This window comes from Plecotus auritus (assembly GCF_963455305.1).
Source record: "Plecotus auritus genome assembly, chromosome: 9".
Lineage (NCBI taxonomy): Eukaryota > Metazoa > Chordata > Mammalia > Chiroptera > Vespertilionidae > Plecotus > Plecotus auritus.
In genome coordinates this window covers 76,411,112-76,429,131 of record NC_137783.1, presented here as the reverse complement: position 1 = coordinate 76,429,131, position 18,020 = coordinate 76,411,112, and the positions used below count along the sequence as shown (strand labels likewise).

Here is an 18,020-nt window from a genome sequence, read left to right as displayed (position 1 = left end):
GCTAGCTCAAATCAGTCGTGCTTACTACCCCCCCTCCCCCTGCTCCGCTCCCTTTTTGCTCCACAGAGGTAAGACTTGAGATTCTGGTTGCTTCTGTGACCAAAGCTCCCTGTTCAAGCCCTACTCCTCTTTGTCAGGGGTAGCTGAAAAGCAGAGGAAGAGAAGATGACCTTGAACTGTTTTCTCTAAATCTTCAGGGCTAGTCCGGGGGAATAAAATTAGTCCTAAATCTGGATTCCTAGCCAGTGCACCATTTACTAGCCTTGTGTTCCTTTCAAACATTCTTTTTTAAATCTGTGAAATGGGAATGGAACACCTCATTCATTGGGGATCTTATGAGGACTGAAGGGATAATAGATAACACCTTCTCTTGGACAGTGGATAGATAGGTGGTTCAGTTAGCCAAGAAGTTGGAGGAGGGTAGACCCAATGACCTCTTCAGGTTACTCCTTGCTTGGCAATCTATAGCTCCAGGGAAACTTAAGTGAGTCCAGAAATGACCATGCAATTGGCAGAAGTAGTAATGCTTAACAGCTCATTACTTGTATGGCTGACAAAGCAACAGGGCCTTCAGCAATATTGAAACAGTCAAGAGAAGGTGCCAATAATGGGCATTTCTTTAGCATCCAGAGCAAGTTTCTCCAGCATCATGAATCAATTTCCAGCAGGCTCCTGCTGATTTGGTTTTCATGGTGGGGTGGTATGGAAAGGCTGACGCTGATGTGTCCGGAGGAGGAGAACAGAGGGAGCATTGTCACATTTGAGTAATATTAACACTTAGCCAGGAACAAAGGAGCTTGTTATGCAATAGACATAATGGGAAGGGCCAACCCAGGGCAGCAGCCTTGAATGGTAAAGCTGTGGAGTGAGAATTCCTCCAATGGACATAAAACCAACCTAACTTCAACTTCAGCATTGGGTAATGGGAAGGAAGTAGCTCAGCCTAAAGAGCTGGCCAGCTTTCAAGGAGAGGGATGCTTTCAATAACCACCCTCCAAGGCCACTGTGGCTAGTAACACAGACTTAAAGGCAATAGGCAATGACAGTAGCAGGAGGCACATCCCCAAACTTGAGTCCTGCAGTAGATGCTGTCTGTTCTCCCTCCTCTGTCATTTCTGTGGAGGTAGTGGATGGAAGGGTAGGGTAAGGCTGGGGCAGGACAGGCCACTTGCTCGTGATTAGGGCAGAGCTGTTAGGCCCCCTCTGAGGTTGGGACTTTTACATGGAAGGCTGAAGAGGTGTCCTACAGTCCTGTTAGGAGTGCTTTATTCAGAGAAGGGTGCCTTCCTGTTTCCTGCTCCTATCAAGGAAAGGGAGTTTAATAGAACAGTACAATGTCCAGTGAACTTCAGAGAAGACTTCTCTTTTTTTTAAAATTAATTAATTAATTTGAGAGAGAGAGGAAGGAAGAGAGACAGAAGAAGGGGAGAGAGAGAGAGAGAGAGAGAGAGAGAGAGAGAGAGAGAGAGAGAGAGAGAGAGAGAGATCAGTTTGTTGCTGCACCTATTTGTGCATTCATTGGTTGCTTTCTGTATGTGCCCTGACCAGGGATGGAACCTGAAAGCTTGGCTTATTGAGACCACATTCCAACCAACTGAGCTACCCAGCCAAGGCCTAAATACTTTCTGTTCCCCTGGCCTTTGTTAGAAGTGAAAGTACCTGTTTCCATGAGAAAAGTGCTATGGACACGAACATCATAAAACCAAGCGCCTCAATAATTTTTCAGTTTAAACTCAGGAGAATCAACTCAAGAGCTTCAAAAGCCAAGGATAGACTGGTCCCAGAGCACTTCCTCCTCTGCCCTTTCGTTGCCTTGTTCCTTTCTCTCTCTTCTACGCATATGATCCTCTTTCTTAGAGGCTACAGCTAATCTTTTTCTCTTCCTTCGATGCTTAAGCTTTTTTGTACTAATCTTGTTTCTACCTCTGTTTTGCTGTTTTGGGTGCTCTTGTGTTTGTCTAAATCTATTTCGTCACAACCTGTTTTCCTCTTATGCTTGGGCTGCTTTTCCTCTGATTTCTCTCTGCCTTCTTCTGGGTGCCGTTTTCTCTTCTGCTATGTCCATTTGTGACTGGCTTTATGGGCACTGGTACTGTTTTCTGAGAGGTACTTGCAAACTCTAGATTCTATACTGTATGAGCTGTAATTATACTCTTGCTGACTACAGTTTAGGGATGCTGGTTTTTCTGAGAAACAGTGCCTGGTGAATTGACAGTAGCTCAGGGAGTCTAGTCTCAGCCTGCTGTCATGAGCTGGTAGGCACTGAGGTAACTGTATTTCCACTCTTTGTGAAATATTACACGGTCTTGGGTGGGTCTGGATGGTTTCAGTTGGGAGTCTTTGATCAAACATTCTGTACCTGGGTCTGAAATCAACCTCTTCTTTGTACCTACAGGTTTCCAAATAGTCCTCTCTCATCTGTCTGAAACAAGTCTTTGGTTCTAAGCCTCTGGCTCTCTGCACTTTGATATAATCTTCAAGTTCATCTTAAAAAGAGTCAGATGTCTTCTTTGAATGCTCCGTTAGGATGACAACAAGCGATTTTCCTTATCAGGCTGAGAACTTGGTGGAGAAATCTGATCATATGCACACATTAATTGCCTTCAGTTTTCTAGCATAAACTTTCCCCAAACAGTGAGACTGTGCAACAACTGGGGAGCCTTTGAGGGGCAGGGGCCTGAATCTACAACTACTGTCGATCTCCCTGCCAAACCTCTGGCGGGGTGATAGGCCCAGGTGGAGGTGACAGAGAGGCAGGGATGACAGGCAGGGTGGGAGGAGGAGGCAGAGACCAGGATTCCTGAGGGGAAGTTGCTGCTACCAGCAGCAGCTGACTGGCTGGCGCTGACACCATGACCCAGCGAAGACTTCTCTGACCATAAAGACTGTGAGCATGTGAGCCATAAAGTTGTCCTTTTGAAAGAGACAGGGTGGCAAGCAGTAGGGAAGGGGTTTCAAGGGTCTTTAAAATACAGGAGGCTTTCTTCTTTCTGGGGTGGTTGGGGTAGCTCATCCTGTAGGTGAGGGGATCCACGAACAACCGATCTGATTCCCAGGCTTTACCCTCCCCTGCTGCTTCACCCATCCAACCAGATCAGCCTGTGGGATACAGGTGGATGACAGCAGCCATACAGCCTCTCAGAGCTGGTGTCCTATGTAAATGCCTCTAGGAATGAACTACATGAACCCGAAGGTCATCACTTTGATTTTCATGAATAACATTTTGAATATCATGATATTGCCTCCTTCTTAACTCTACCTGTGTGTGAAACAAACCAGCCTTCTCTCCCACTTTCTGTCCCTTTTATTTGAATATTTTATTATATGCAAATTTTACATTAAAAAGCTATAAACAGATATAGAGCTCTACTTAATGACATGATCACTGAAGTATCCAGGGGGATGTGAACTAAGGTCTGAAATTTACTTTGAAATGCATCAAAACATAAGTAGATGCTATGGGTTGGGTTACATCCCACCAAAATCCACATGTTACAAGTCCCTTCGAAGTGACCCTATCTGAAGACAGGGTCATTACAGAGGTCATACAGTTAAAATCAGGTCATTGGTGGTGAGGGGGGGGGGGGGGGGGCCAAATCCAATATGATTGGTGTCTTTATAAAAGAAGAAAATTTGGCCCAGCCAGCATGGCTCAGTGGTTGAGTGTCGACTTATGAACTAGGAGGTCAAGGTTTAATTCCTGGTCGGGGCATATGCCCGGGTTGTGGGCTCTATCTCCAGTGTGGGGTGTGAAAGAGATCTGTTATCATTTATGTTTCTAGCTCTCTCTCCCTCTCCCTTCCTCTCTGAAATCAGTAAAAATACATTTTTTTAAAAATGAGGGAAATTTGGACACAGGCATACATGCAAGATGACAATGTGAAGAGGCACAGGGAGAAGACAGCTATCTACAAGCCACGGAGAAAGGCCTGGAACAGGTCCTTCCCTCACAGCCCTCACAGGAACCAACCCTGCTGACTCTTTGATCTCAGACTTCCAGCCTCCAGAGCTGTGAGACAGTGCATGTCTGTGGTTTAAGCCACCTGGTCTCTGGTACTTTGCTGCAGCAGTCCTGGGAAACTAATGCAGTTGGATTGATGGGTGATTAGAGGTTTAGATAGACAGATGATACATAATAAAAATAAAAGTATAGTAAAATGTTGATGATAGGTAGATTTGAGGTGCTGAACTTATGGGTGTTCACAATTCTTTCAACTTTGCTATATATTTGAAATTTTGAAAAAATGTTAGGAGGGAAAGAGAGCATTACAAAACGTTCACTTAGAACAAAGAAAAGTCAACTTTGTTACAAATAGCAGCTCAATTCCTAGAAATTCAATGACTAGATAATTCCACAGAAAATATCAAATGAGCAATATCGACAGTAACCATGGCATTTCTCTCTCTCTCTCTCTCTTTCACACACACACACACACACACACACACACACACATACACACACACACACCACAATCTAGCTCTGGACCAGAGGCTGAAACTTGGTTCCCAGATCCTGATGTCTCTATTGGCACAGTGCCCACATGAGTCATATGCATATGTGAATCAAGATTAGTTATTATCAGGACACTGTTGTGATGGGTTCTTTCCCTGGCTTCCTGCCATTTGAGCTGTCTAAGGGATGCATTCCTGAGCTGCATGCAGAAACAATAAAAGATGAAGCACAAGGGTTTGTGGGACAGAAAGCAAAGAGGGCAGAAGCAAGCTTCTCTCTCCCTTTTCATCTCCAGGGAAGACTAGGAAAACACTGCACTAATGATGATGGTCATCGTTGCTGAGCACCTGCTGTGAATGGATATATGTACACAGAGATGCTAATAATAACACTTGTCACTGTTGAGCATCTACAGTATATATTTTACATACATCATTCCTTTGCTCCTTTCATCAAACCTAGAAGGTGAAGATCATTATTTCCATTTTACAAGACAAGATAGAATGAGGCATCTGCCCACCCTCACAGGTAGTAAAACAGCCAGAATTTTCAAACCCAGGCTATTCTGACTCTGGAATCTTCATATTCCCACACCCACCTGCTGTTTCTTGTTCTCCCGGCCCGCTAAGATCAGGATTTTTAATGAACTAATCCCAGTTTCTTCACCAGACTGAACCCCAGTTCTGTTCTCATTCCCACTGTTGGTCAGCTGTCAGGAGGAACTAGTGAGCACATTTCATTCCTTCAGCTTGCCTTCCTGGCCTGACTCTAGGTTCCTTCCTTGTTTCTTTGTTTTTTTTTTTTTCCTTTAAATTATTTTTTATTTTTCAATTACAGTTGACATACAATATTATATGAACTTCAGGTGTACAATCCAGTGGTTAGACCAGCCGTGGGCAAACTATGGCCCGCGGGCCGGATCTGGCCCGTTAGGCTGTTCTATCCGGCCTGCGGAGCCGAAAGAGCAGAGGGTTCTCTTGCTCTCCCCTCCGCTCCTTCACCAGCAGCAGTGTTAACATGGCAACGTCGGGAAACACAGCCGCAGCTCCTTCTTCTGAGTGGGCGGATTTATATCTACCCATTCAGTAGAAGGAACAACCTCTCAATCTTCCAGAGGCTTCTTGTAATGCCCACGGACGCGTCTCCCGACATCACCCTGGGAATGCGTAGACATGTTATTGTGGTGATGTAGGGAGACACGCCCCTGGAGAGCACAGTATCAGAGCCTTTCTGAGGTAAGATTAAGAGCTCTACTCAAACACAATTTTTTCCTGTTCCCACATTCTGTACATCACAATGACTTGTTAATAAAACAACAAAGACTTTCAGCTTTTAGGGCTTGTATCCACTGCAGTTTTTTTCCCACTGCGGACGCACGCAGCAGGGAAAAAGACACGCAGAGGACATGTCACACTAGCCATGCTGTGGCTGCATTTTTTTGCTGATACGGATGCGGTCTCAGTAACGCTACCGTGGCCACTAACCGCATGTGTTAGCGGCAAAACAAATGCATTTTGCGCTGCATTTGCTTCTCCCCCTTGCGCCTGTAAAAATGCGTGCTACAGGGCATTTGTGTTAACATGCACCACTGCACATTAGCATCAACGCAAACATGATGGAAACCTGTGTACCCTGCATTAACCCTAGCTGCGCTGCATTGCAGTACTGCACCACACTGCAACGGCAGCACGTCTAGTGTGAACGAACCCTAATTCAGTGGGTTGAACAAAAAGATTGTATAGAAATGTGATGAACTAAAGATTTTATTACAAAATCGCTTAATTTCAGGGTTTCAGAAGTAATTGGACAAATGAAAAACTGAAAATCAAATGTTCATATCTAATACTTGGATGAAACCCTTTCCTGGTAATGACAGCCTGGAGTCTTGTACTTATGGACATCACCAGATGCTGGGTTTTCTCCTTTGTAATGCTCTGCCAGGCTGTCACAGTAGGGGTATATATATAAATATCCTGCCATTTCCAGCTTTTAATAAGAAAAACTGTTGCAATGGGCATTTAAAAGTGGCACTTGGTTGTTTTTATAGAGTCCAGTGGATGCAATCTGACATTGATAATGGGCTCTTTCACACTATATGCACTGCGGCTGTTTTTTGCCAGTAATGGAAGTGCTAGTGGTAACTACTGGTTACCCATGTTTTGCACTGCCCTAGCACCTCCCATACAAGTGTGTCTGGAAGACACAGCAATGTGCAGCTATGTGTGTTACCATAAACAAAGGGCCTGTGTGAAAGATACACAGGTTTCCTATGGAGGAAAGGGGTTGTTCTCTATGGTCAGGGTGTGCCTCTGTCCCATGTCTGAACTTTTTCAGATGATTTTGTTATATATATATTTTTTAGAAGACCAAAAATGTTATAGTAGAGCAAATTTAATCATTTGTTTTTATACTTTACAGTCTTATTTTAGTAAAGAATTTAATAAGAGAACGGTACTGTTGGTTTTAGCCCAATATTAAACATGAGTGGGCCAAAGAAAAGGAAAGTGGACAGTGAATGCCGAGTGTTTAAGAGGGAGTGGACAACAAAATATTTTTTCACCGAAGTCCGATCAATGCCGGTATGTCTGATATGCCAGGAAACACTTGCAGTCTTCCAAGAGTACAATCTCAGCCGTCACTTTGCCACAAAGCATGGCAACTATGCTAGCAAGCAGTCACCTCAAGAACGGGAGGCTACTGCACAGAGGTTGATGGCTAAATTACAGGCTTAGCAAAATGTCTTTCACAGACAAACTGCAATTCAAGAGACAACTACCAAAGCAAGTTTTATGCTATCATTCAAATTAGCAAAAGCTAGCAAACCTCTCTCTGAAGGTGAGTTTTTGAAAGAATGTATGATAGAGACAGCAGGTCTCTTGTGTCCAGAGAGCAAAGGCAAGTTTGAAAAACTCAGCTTATTGCACAGGACAGTGACTTGTCGAGTAAAACTGATTGATGAAGACTTGGCCAGCAAGTTAAATAGTAAGGCAGAGTTCTTTAAGTTTTATTCACTAGCATTGGATGAAAGTAATGACGTAAACCAAGATGTTATTTTTCTTCACTGTATTATTCACCAGGAATCATTGTGCAAGTCTATATTAACAACTTAATTATGTTGTTAATCCAGTCATAAAGCTTGTTAATTTCATTCAAGCAAAGGGACTTCAGCACCGTCAGTTTATTAAGTTTCTGGAAGAAACTGATGCGGATCACCACGACTTACTTTACCACTCTCATGGCCGCTGGTTGAGTTTGGGCAAAGTTTTCCAACGAGTGTGGGAGCTCAAAGAAGAGATTGGTGCATTTTTGAAATTAAAGGGGAAGTCTGACGAATTTACTGAGCTGAGTGACAAGAATTGGCTGTGTGACTTTGCATTTGCTATAGATATATTTTCACATTTGAATGAGCTAAATGTGAAGCTACAGGGAAAAGATCAGTATGTACATGACATGTACACTAATGTGAAAGCCTTTAAATCGAAGCTGATTTTCTTTTCCAGACAAATTTCAGACAAAGTCTTCACTCATTTTGCCACACTAGCCACACAGAAGGAGACCATCCAAAACGTGAAGAAATACAGCAAATCACTGGATCACCTGCATGCAGAATTCTGTCGTCGGTTTTCTGATGTTGAAAAAATTGACCAGTCACTTCAACTGGTGGCCTGTCCTTTGTCACAAAACCCTGAAACAGCACCAGAAGAGGTGCAACTGGAACTCATCGATCTTCAGTCTGACTTTGTCTTAAAGGAGAAATTCAGCTCTCTTGAACTAAGAGATTTTTGTGCTTCATTTAATGAAGCCACTTTCCAAACATCCGGAGGATGGCACAGAAGATACTGGTGCTGTTTGGGTCAACCTATGTTTGTGAGCAGACATTTAGCGTCATGAACATCAACAAAGCCCCTCACAGATCCAGCTTAACTGACGAACACCTCAGATCTATCCTGAGAATAGCCACAACAAAACTAACTCCAGACTTTGATGCATTAGCTAAAAAAAGAGACCAACAACACTGTTCCCACTGAAGTTGATGTTTTAAAGACCAAAAACCTTTCAACCCAGTCTACATTGCCATCTACATCTACATCCCGGGCATAATTTGGAAGTTGCACTACAGAAAATATTTAATTTACTGTTTACACATTTTGTTCTTTTCTATTTGTTTTAGTTTTAAATTATTTTATTATATTTAAGTTTAATTTGAAAGGCTTTTGTACCTTTCCTTTGTTAGGCAATTTTATTTTGCCTTTGCCATCTTCAATATAAGGTATGTTATTGTGCTATGATTCGTCCATTTTTTGAAGTTTCAAATTATAATAATTAGTGTTTACATTCTTCTTGTTAAAATGTTTGAAATGAATAAAACTATTGAAATAAAAAGAAAAAAAGACTGTACCCTTTTATGTAATGATGTTTACTTTGAATTTATATTAGTTCACACAAACACTCCATCCATGCTTCTGTTCTGGCCCTCCGGTCCAGTTTAAGAACCCATTGTGGCCCTCGAGTCAAAAAGTTTGCCCACCCCTGGGTTAGACATTATATAACTTGCTAAGTGATCATGCTGATAAATCTTATACCTATCTGACACCATACATAGTTATTACAATATTATTGACTATATTCCCTATGCTGTACTTTATATCCCCATCATTATTCTATAACTACCAATTTGTACTTTGTAATCCCTTTACCTTTTTTACCATCCCCACAATTCCCTGCCCATCTGGCTACTATCAAAATATTTTCTATATCTGTGAGTCTGTTTCTGTTCTGATTATTTGTTTTTTAGATTCAGTTGCTGATAGATATGTATTTATTGCCGTTTCATTGTTCATATTTTTAATCTTTTCTCTTCTCCTTCTTCTTCTTAAAGAAGACCCTTTAACATTTCATATGATACTGGTTTGGTGGTGATGAACTTCTTTAGGTTTTTCTTGTCTGGGAAGTTCCTTATCTGACCTTCAATTTTAAATGACAGCTTTGCTGGGTAGAGTAATCTTGGTTGTAGGTCCTTGCTTTTCATCACTTTGTATATTTCTTGCTAGTTCATTCTGGCCTGCCAAGTTGAAAAATCAGCTGACAGTCTTATGGAAACTTCCTTGTAGCTAACTAACTGCTTTTCTCTTGCTTCTTTTAAACTTCTCTTTTTGTCTCTGACCTTTGGCATTTTAAGTATGATGTGTCTTGAGGTGGACAGTCAGGTGTGTTCTAATTTTATGTCATTACAACCAAAAGTGAAGTAAGCACATATATATTTATACATTGCTATTATTATTTTTAATAAATTATTCCAAAGTGGAATTTCCAAGTCAACATGTAGAGGTGTGCTGTGTGTTAAGTGCTATTGTTACTGTGGAGATTGCCCATTTGATATTTTCTGTGGAATTATCTAGTCATTGGATTTCTAGGAATTGAACAGCTATTTGTAACAAAGTTGACTTTTCTTTGTTCTAAGTGAACATTTTGTGATGCTTAAACTACAGACATGTATTGTCTCACAGCTCTGGAGGCTGGAAGTCTGAGATCAAGGTGTCAACACAGTTGGTTCCTGTGAGGGCTGCGAGGAAAGGACCTGTTCCAAGCCTCTCTCCATGGCTTGTAGATGGCTGTCTTCTCCTTGTGCCTCTCCACATTGTCATCCTTCATGTGTGTCTGTGTCCAAATTTCTCTCTTCATAAGGACACCTGTCATATTGGATTTCACCTACCCTGATAACCTGATTTTAACTGTATGAGCTCTACAATGACCCTGTCTTCAGGTAAGGTCACTTCAGAGGGGCTTTACTTATTTTTTTATGTATTTCAAAGTAAATTTCAGACCTTAGTTCATAAGTTCATATCCCCCTGGATACTTCAGTGATCATATCATTAAGTAGAGCCCCAGATAGGGCAGGCTGCTTGAGTTGCCATGCGTGGTGTCACATTGATACGTGGTGGAACACACCATAATTTCAGCTTTTTTTGAAACAGCTGTGATTGAACTGGCAAGTACTACTCCTCTGTTCAGGTGTGAGGAGGATATTTCTTTGTTTCTTAGTCAATCCATAGATGGTGCTTGGTGAAATTCCACCAGTGCTGATCCCAGAACCTCTGGACCACTAGTTCAAGGATCAGGCAGATCCCTTTTTAGACCTACACAAAACAGGCAGTTAGAACCTCTTCCCAGCAGGTTCATGACCTTCTGCTGGCTAAGCTCCCTCCACCTCTCTGAAAACGAGAAAATTTCCAATTTCTCCCCAGGCCCAAGGAAATGGAAATCCAAATATCTGTTGCTGGAACCTTGGCTCTTGCCAGGTTCTAAAGTGATTAAAACCCATTCTCTTCCTCAATCCCCGAGCTCTCACATGCATCCTCCACCTGCTACCAGTGTGGGTGGCTTGGGTGTGGCAAACCGTTCCATGTAGCTGTAAGTATTTCATTTTCAATGCTATAGTATTCCACTAATGAGTATAGTTTATTATTCATTTTACAGTTGAAGGACTTTGGGGTTATGTCTAATTTGGGACTACTATAAGTAATGCTCTGAAAATATTTCTATAGACGTTACTGGTACCCGGGGGCATGCATCTTCTATAGCAGTGTAGTGTGCTGCTCCAAGGAATCTCTAAGACCTTTTTAGGAATTCATGAGGTCACAACTGTCTAAATGAGAATCCTGGCATTAGCAACAGATGGTACTAGAAGTCATTGTTGTATTCACCACAATGTACCACAGTTTAAAAAATGCCAGTTTCGTTTAAGAATGTCCTTCATTAAGTAGGAAAAATTATGCATTGTATTAAATCACGACCCTTGAGTACATGTCTTTTTAATATTCTGTATAACACCAAAAATGTCAAGTACCTAGGAAATATCTAAGAAGAGCAAGATTTCTACAAGAAAAACTCTACTTTTATTAAAGGACATTGAATAAGACTTAAACAGATGGAGAGGTATGTTGAATTTGTAGATTAGAAGACTCAATATTATAAAGATGTTAATTATCTCAAATTTTATTTGAAGATCTGATGCATAGAGATTGCTACACATGTACATTTTTGCAAAAGTCTTTATTAGCAACTTAATGCAAGAAAGTTGAATTCCTAGGTACTTGATATTTTTTATGCTATTATAAAATGTTTTTAATAATTTTTTTTCTGTTAGTGCCTGATGAACAAAAACATCATTTAAGAAATATTAGCTTTGCATTCAGCAAACCTGCTAAACTTTAGCTAAAGACTAGACTGCATAAGTAACCCCAGGAAGTACCTGCACTGTGTAGGAAGCAGAGAGACTGTGGGAAGCAGAGAGACTGTGGAGTTTGATGTTGTTAAAGGAGAAAAGGGTGCAGAGGCAGCAAATGTTGTGCTTCATGGTGGATTTCCAGTGTGAGGCAGTCAGTAAGCAGCAGAAGGTAACTATTATAGATGCCATGCATGTGGTATGGGTCCTCTGTGCAATTATCAGAAGAATGACCAGAGCAGTGAGAATAGGGGCAAGAATGAGGGATAGCAGAGTACTCCTAAAGGCAGACCAACAATTCTGGCCTCACTGCAGGCCACAGCATCAACCTAACTACATGTGGAGACCCTATGGGCATCACTACAATATTTCAACCCTCTTGTGCAAGAAAGGGTGGAAGGTACTGACAACCAGGTGCAGGGAGCGAGGTAGACCATTAAGATAGTATATGTATCATGATATAGACTACCATTCTGCAGGCGCCCACCTTGCTGAAGACAGCCTAGAGAGGACAGCAGTGCGGACGATAAGGAAAGTCAAGGGGAGTAGACCCAAGTTCAGCAGCCACTTCAACATTAATACTTTTGCAGATGCCTGAAAACCTTACACCACGAGATGGCAAAGACAAAAGCAGCCCATCCACCAGCTGAGGATTTGTCTTTTCCCAAGGCTGAGCAGGGTGGGGCTGAGTAAATGCCAGTTTACCATCTCTACTGCTGACGATGCTGAGCCACTGGGGCTGGCGCCACCAGGGGGTGCAAAAAGCGGCAGTGGTATGAGCACCGGGCGGGACCGTGGCACGCAGGAGCAAAGAATTTTCAGTAACTGATTAAGTCACCCAACAAGAATAAATGGACCTAAAATTCCAGCGATAAGAAATGAACAAAATATTGGAGCTGAGACCTTAAGTCGTTGCTTTTGCCTGTTAACCAGATAACTAAAATTATCTGTAATATCTATGCAGCTTGGGCTTTTTATTATTTTGATCTAAATACATCTTTTTGGTAATGACAAATGGACAAACATTTTTGGGTTTTTTTTTTAGCCAGGTTTTTCTCTATATATCCTTAATGGTTTTTAAATGGTTTTATATCTAGCCAAGTTGAGATTTTTAAGAACTACATTTCTAATCCTATATAAGAAAAGCCTAATATGCAAACTGTTTGACCACTCGTTATGATGTGCAGTGACCATCAGGGAGCGGCACAGAACATGGTGGGCATTGGCAACATGGCGCTGGCAGCGGGTGGCAGTGGAGGTGCTGCTAGCCCCAATGGGCCCTGACAAGAGCTGGACTGTGGCAGGATGGTGGAGCAGGTGAGCGGGTGGCTCCAGGCCAAGGCAGGTGCTCGTGGGGGCCCGATCACCCTGCTGATCACCCCACAGATGGCAACAAGTGGCAGTGGCAGGGGGTGGGACTATTGCCCGGCTTGCAGGTGCTGAGGGAGCTGGGCAGGGGGCCCTGCCCTGATTGATTGCCCATGGCGGGATGGTGGAGCAGGTGAGGGGGTGGTTCCAGGCCATGGCAGGGTGCCAGGTGGGGCTGCGGGGCTACAAGGCTGGGGGCGCGAGCTGGGGCTGCGAGCCTGGGGGTGGGAGCTGGGGCCCAATGCCCGCAGGCCACCCCGAGGGATCCCGCCTGTGCATGAATTTGTGCATTGGGCCTCTAGTTTGTAATAAAAGTTTACAACATGATTTTTTTTAAAAAATATATTTTATTGATTTTTTACAGAGAGGAAGGGAGAGGGATAGAGAGTTAGAAACATCGATGAGAGAGAAACATCGATCAGCTGCCTCCTGCACACTCCCCACTGGGGACGTGCCTGCAACCAAGGTACATGCCCTTGACCAGAATCGAACCTGGGACCCTTCAGTCCACAGGCTGACGCTCTATCCACTGAGCCAAACCGGTTTCGGCTACAACATGATTTTTTTAAAAAGCTAATAAATTGCAATCATCCTATATAATAAAAGGCTAATATGCAAATAGACCAAACGGTGGAACAATCAAACAACCAGTCACTATGACATGCGCTGACCACGAAGGGGTGCGCGTGGAACATGGTGGGTGTTGGCCACGGTGGGATGGTGGAGCAGGTGAGCAGGGGCACCAGAACAAGGCAAGGTGCTGGTTGCTGTCAACGGGGTAAGCCTCTGATGGTTACTGAAAATTCTTTGCTCCTGTGTGCCACGGTCCCACCCAGTGCTCGTACCACTGCTGCTTTTTGCACCTGCTGCTGGCCTAGCCCCAGTGGCTCAGCACCGTCAGCAGGTGCCAGTAGTGGTGGGAGCAGGGCTGGATAGCAGAGGGCCACGATGGGAGGGGCCATGGTGGGGTGCGGAGGATAGGCTGAGACCCGCCCCTGTGCCCATTGCAGCCTTGTTGCCCACAGTTCCTTTCAAGGTGCATGAATTAGTGCACTGGATCCCTAGTCTATTAATAAAGGTCTTATATAATAATAAAAGAAAGCACTTTGTCTATTCACTTAAATGATTCTACCACATCTATTGTGATTACCATGATTTTCCCCCTTATCCTGTTAATAAAGTAAATTACCTTGCATTTTTGCATTAAACACAACTTTTCATGTTATATACCTTTCTATAAATTTAGGTTTGGTTTCTAACATTTTTGAAAATGTGAGATTTGCTTATACTTTTCCTTTCTTCTAACATTTCTGTCAGATTTTGATATCAAATTATATACTTAAAGGTCCTGGCTGTGTGGCTTAGTTTGTTGAGCATGATCCCATGCACCAAAAGGGTTGTTGGTTCAATTCCTGGACAGGGCACATGCCCAGGTTGTGAGCTCAATCCCCCGATTGATGTTTCTCTCTCATATCAATGTTTCTCTCCCTGTCTCCCTTCCTCTCTCTAAAATCAATAAAAAACATTTTTTTTAAAAAAGGTAATATTTAAGTTGGGAATTGTTGTCTTACTTCTTTATTCCTCATCATTATTTGTATATTCAAGTATTTCTTCCATAAATCACTGGTAAACTCTGGTGAAACCATCTGGATTTGGAGTTTTACATGCAGAAGTATGTGGAGTTTTTTGTTACTACTAGTTCAATTTCTTTAATGTTTACATGGAATTATTCAGATTTTCTCCATAATTTATTTAATTGGAGTCTGTTGATGAAAATGTTAAATGTCTTTCAGTTTCACTATTACTAAGGGTGCTGCAACGAACACATTTATACAAGTATTTGGCAAATTTGTGACTCTACATTTAAAATATATTTTATAAGATAAATTCTTACAAGAGAAATTGCTGGGTCACAAAATATAAACATGTTTAGCTGTTTGGGTCTTAATGTCAGACCATTTCTTACCTGAAGAAGCAGCACTGAGGAGAGAAGTGCTCTCTGTACGAGTTGTTTATTGGGGTGACAAGTTACCCAGAACTCCATGGCTTAAACCATAATAAACATCGTGATCCTCACAGTTTCTGTAAGTCAGGAACTTGGGAGGGGCTTAGTCTTGAAATGGTCATCAAGACATCAGCCAGAGCTGCATCATCAGATGCTTGTCTGAGGGTGGAGGATCCACTTCCAAGGTGGCTCACTCATGTGAGCCAGTCCCTGACAAAAGGCCTTAGTTTCTCCCCCAGTGTGGACTCTCCACAGGCTGTTTGAGTAGCATCACCACATGGTGGTTGGGTTCCCTAGAGCAGGGGAGCAGAAAGGGGGAGAAGAAGTGGGGAGAGAGACAGGGGAGAGAGAAGGAGGGAGAGAGAAGCACAAGCATTATAAACTAGCTCTGGAAGTCACACACCATCACTTCCACCACATTCTATTCCTTAAAAGCAAGAGATTGTGAGCACGTTTTAAGAGCATTACAGCCTCTCTATGAGGCTAGTTTAAGTGGATTGATCTCCTTGTCACGAATCTTCAAAAATATGTTTCTAAGGAGACGCTGCCAGCCCATTGAAGTCACTGAGGTAAATGAGATCAGCTGGTGGGAGTGTGGAACTGTGGCTACGAGCTTTTAAGCATCTGCTGCCCTTGGTGTCCAGTGTCCTTAGTGTTCTGGCTACTACCCAGGCTCAAGATTTATGTCTTAATTATGTAAATGGAGCGATTATGCCATCAGGGGCTCTGGTAAGCTAATCACTAAACAAGAAATCAATGCCACTGAAGTCGAGACTAATGAATTTCAAGGCTCCCAACATTCTGACTGCAATTGCAATATTGAGGATCTTATTTCCACAGACCATGCGAGAGAGCTTGGAGGGAGAGGGCCCTTCTCACCATGATTGCTTCAGTGAGACCCTGTCCAAACTTCCTTTTCTCATGGATGCTGGGGGCTGACAACAATCCCTGGCCAGCCTCTCCCACTGCATGGCCACTGCTGCACTTACCACTCAGCCTGTAAAAGTGCAGGCTCTGGGAAGTAACCATATGGATTATTATGGCCAGTGCCAGTGGGAGGGAGGGGCTCCAGCCAGAGCATCAGCTCAATTGTATGTGACATTTGCATTTGAAGGATCAAGGGAAGTTGAGAAGGTTTCACTAAGGTCCCTTTCTCCCCAACTCTCTGCTTCTCATGACCTGATTGTCCCTGGCAACGGGCAAGACTGGACAGGGAGGTCTCCTGACTCTAAAGTCCCTGGAGGCACAAGAACGTCTACTCTCCTTCCAGTGCACCCTTTGCTCTCCTCCACTCCCACATCGTAGGGCTCTAGGCTCTGTTTTTCTTGCTCTGTGGGGCTATTTTCTCTTTAATTCCAAATGGCCTGGTCTTGCCCTCCGCATTTATCCAGTGCTGATATAAGAAACAGACATGTGCAATCTGGTTCTGCACTTATTACAAAAATGCTCTTGAGGGCTATGTCTGGGTACATCTACAACAATGTTATGATGGGGATCTGTCTGGTGTCCCAGAACTGTGACCAAGGTCCAAACCAAAGCAGTGGACAAGAGGTACGGAGGAGCTCTGCATTCTACAGAGAACTGCCCAGGGGCAGAGTCAACGCATCCTGGCAATATGACAATGTGGTTAAAAAGCACAGGTTGCAGAACCAGCTGCACCTTCAACCCACAGTCCCCCCCATCTTGCTTCTATAAAGGAAGATGGGGGGATGTGAAGAGAGAGCATCAGAGCTACCAAGCCCACAGTGTTCGGTGTGAGGGGCAATTCCTCTGAAAAGACATATGTGATCACAGAGACCATGGCCACTCTGATCTGGATAGATCTATAAAAGGCCTACGGAGGTGGCCCATGCCAGTGGAGGGAGAAGGGACAGTAGAGGGCCTGGAAGGAAGGGCTGGAGGTACCTCCATCCCAGTTCCCATCAGCGCTTAGAGAACAAAGAAGTCGCCAGCCTTTCCTGTGGTTCCACCTAAAGGATATGGGCTGAGAAGGGTCGGGAGCTGTGGGCTACCCAGAGTGTTGCCACAACAAGTAGGGGTGCCTCCACCCAAGGAAGGTTAGGGATCATGGCCCAGATTGAAGGAGGACTTTGCCACCTCCTCTCTGAATGGGTCCTTGAGTGAGAGGCAATCAGGCTGAGTTGGGCATTGCTCAAAAACATGACCTCACCTTCCACATGGCGACTGCCACTTCAGCAGGGTCACTAGCCTCAAGTGGAGTAGAATGAACCAGGCCAAGATCGGGGATGCCTCCTCACCACCACTGCCCCTCTGCCATGCTGAGATGCCTCCCGCTGCCCGAAGTCTAGAGAGCTAGACCCAGAGAGGAAGGAGGAGGAGCAGAAGTGAAAAAAGAGAGCACACTGCCCCTTCCACCTCTGGTCCCTGGAGCCATAATCCTCCTGAGGCTTCAGGGAAGGAAGAACTTTGAATCAGAGACAAATCTGGAGTTTTGACTGGACTGGGATTTTAATAACTGAAAGTGACAGGAACATTACTTTCTACCCAAAATGTCATGAAATGACGGGGGAAAGGGATTCTACAGAACACAGAAGAAAGCAGAGACTGGAAAAAATTAACTTTCTTGTTTATACCCCACTGAGTTGAGACTCTTCAATAATCCACTGCACATCATTCCAATCAATGCTCCCTAAGTAAAGCCCCATGGACAGAAACCTCAAATTTTTTTGCAAGGCCATCCAGGACATGAGGAAATGAGCATGTTCACACACTATGGGAGCAGAGGGAAACTGGGAAGGCATTTTGAGGGAGCAATTTGGCAATAATGTATCATAAGGCTTAAAAGCTCCATGCCATTGACATAGCAGTTTTATTCTTAGGAATATATTTATTCCGTATTCAACAGATTTTTTAAAAGTTTTAAAATATGTTTTTATTGATTTTATAGAGAGAGGAAGGGAGAGAGAGAAACATCGATGGGTTGCCTCCCATACCCACCCTGACCAGGG

At 43.4% G+C, this 18,020-nt stretch overlaps 1 pseudogene across 1 annotated transcript; it reads right to left on the bottom strand.

Annotated features, from left to right (window-relative positions):
- Positions 1-1,756: 1,756 nt before the first annotated feature.
- LOC308233564 (lysine-rich coiled-coil protein 1-like) lies at positions 1,757-17,230 on the bottom strand (annotated as a pseudogene). The gene is made up of 2 exons: positions 17,222-17,230; positions 1,757-2,517 (listed from the first exon to the last, which is right to left on the bottom strand). The product of its transcript is annotated as a lysine-rich coiled-coil protein 1-like (transcript).
- Positions 17,231-18,020: the final 790 nt, after the last annotated feature.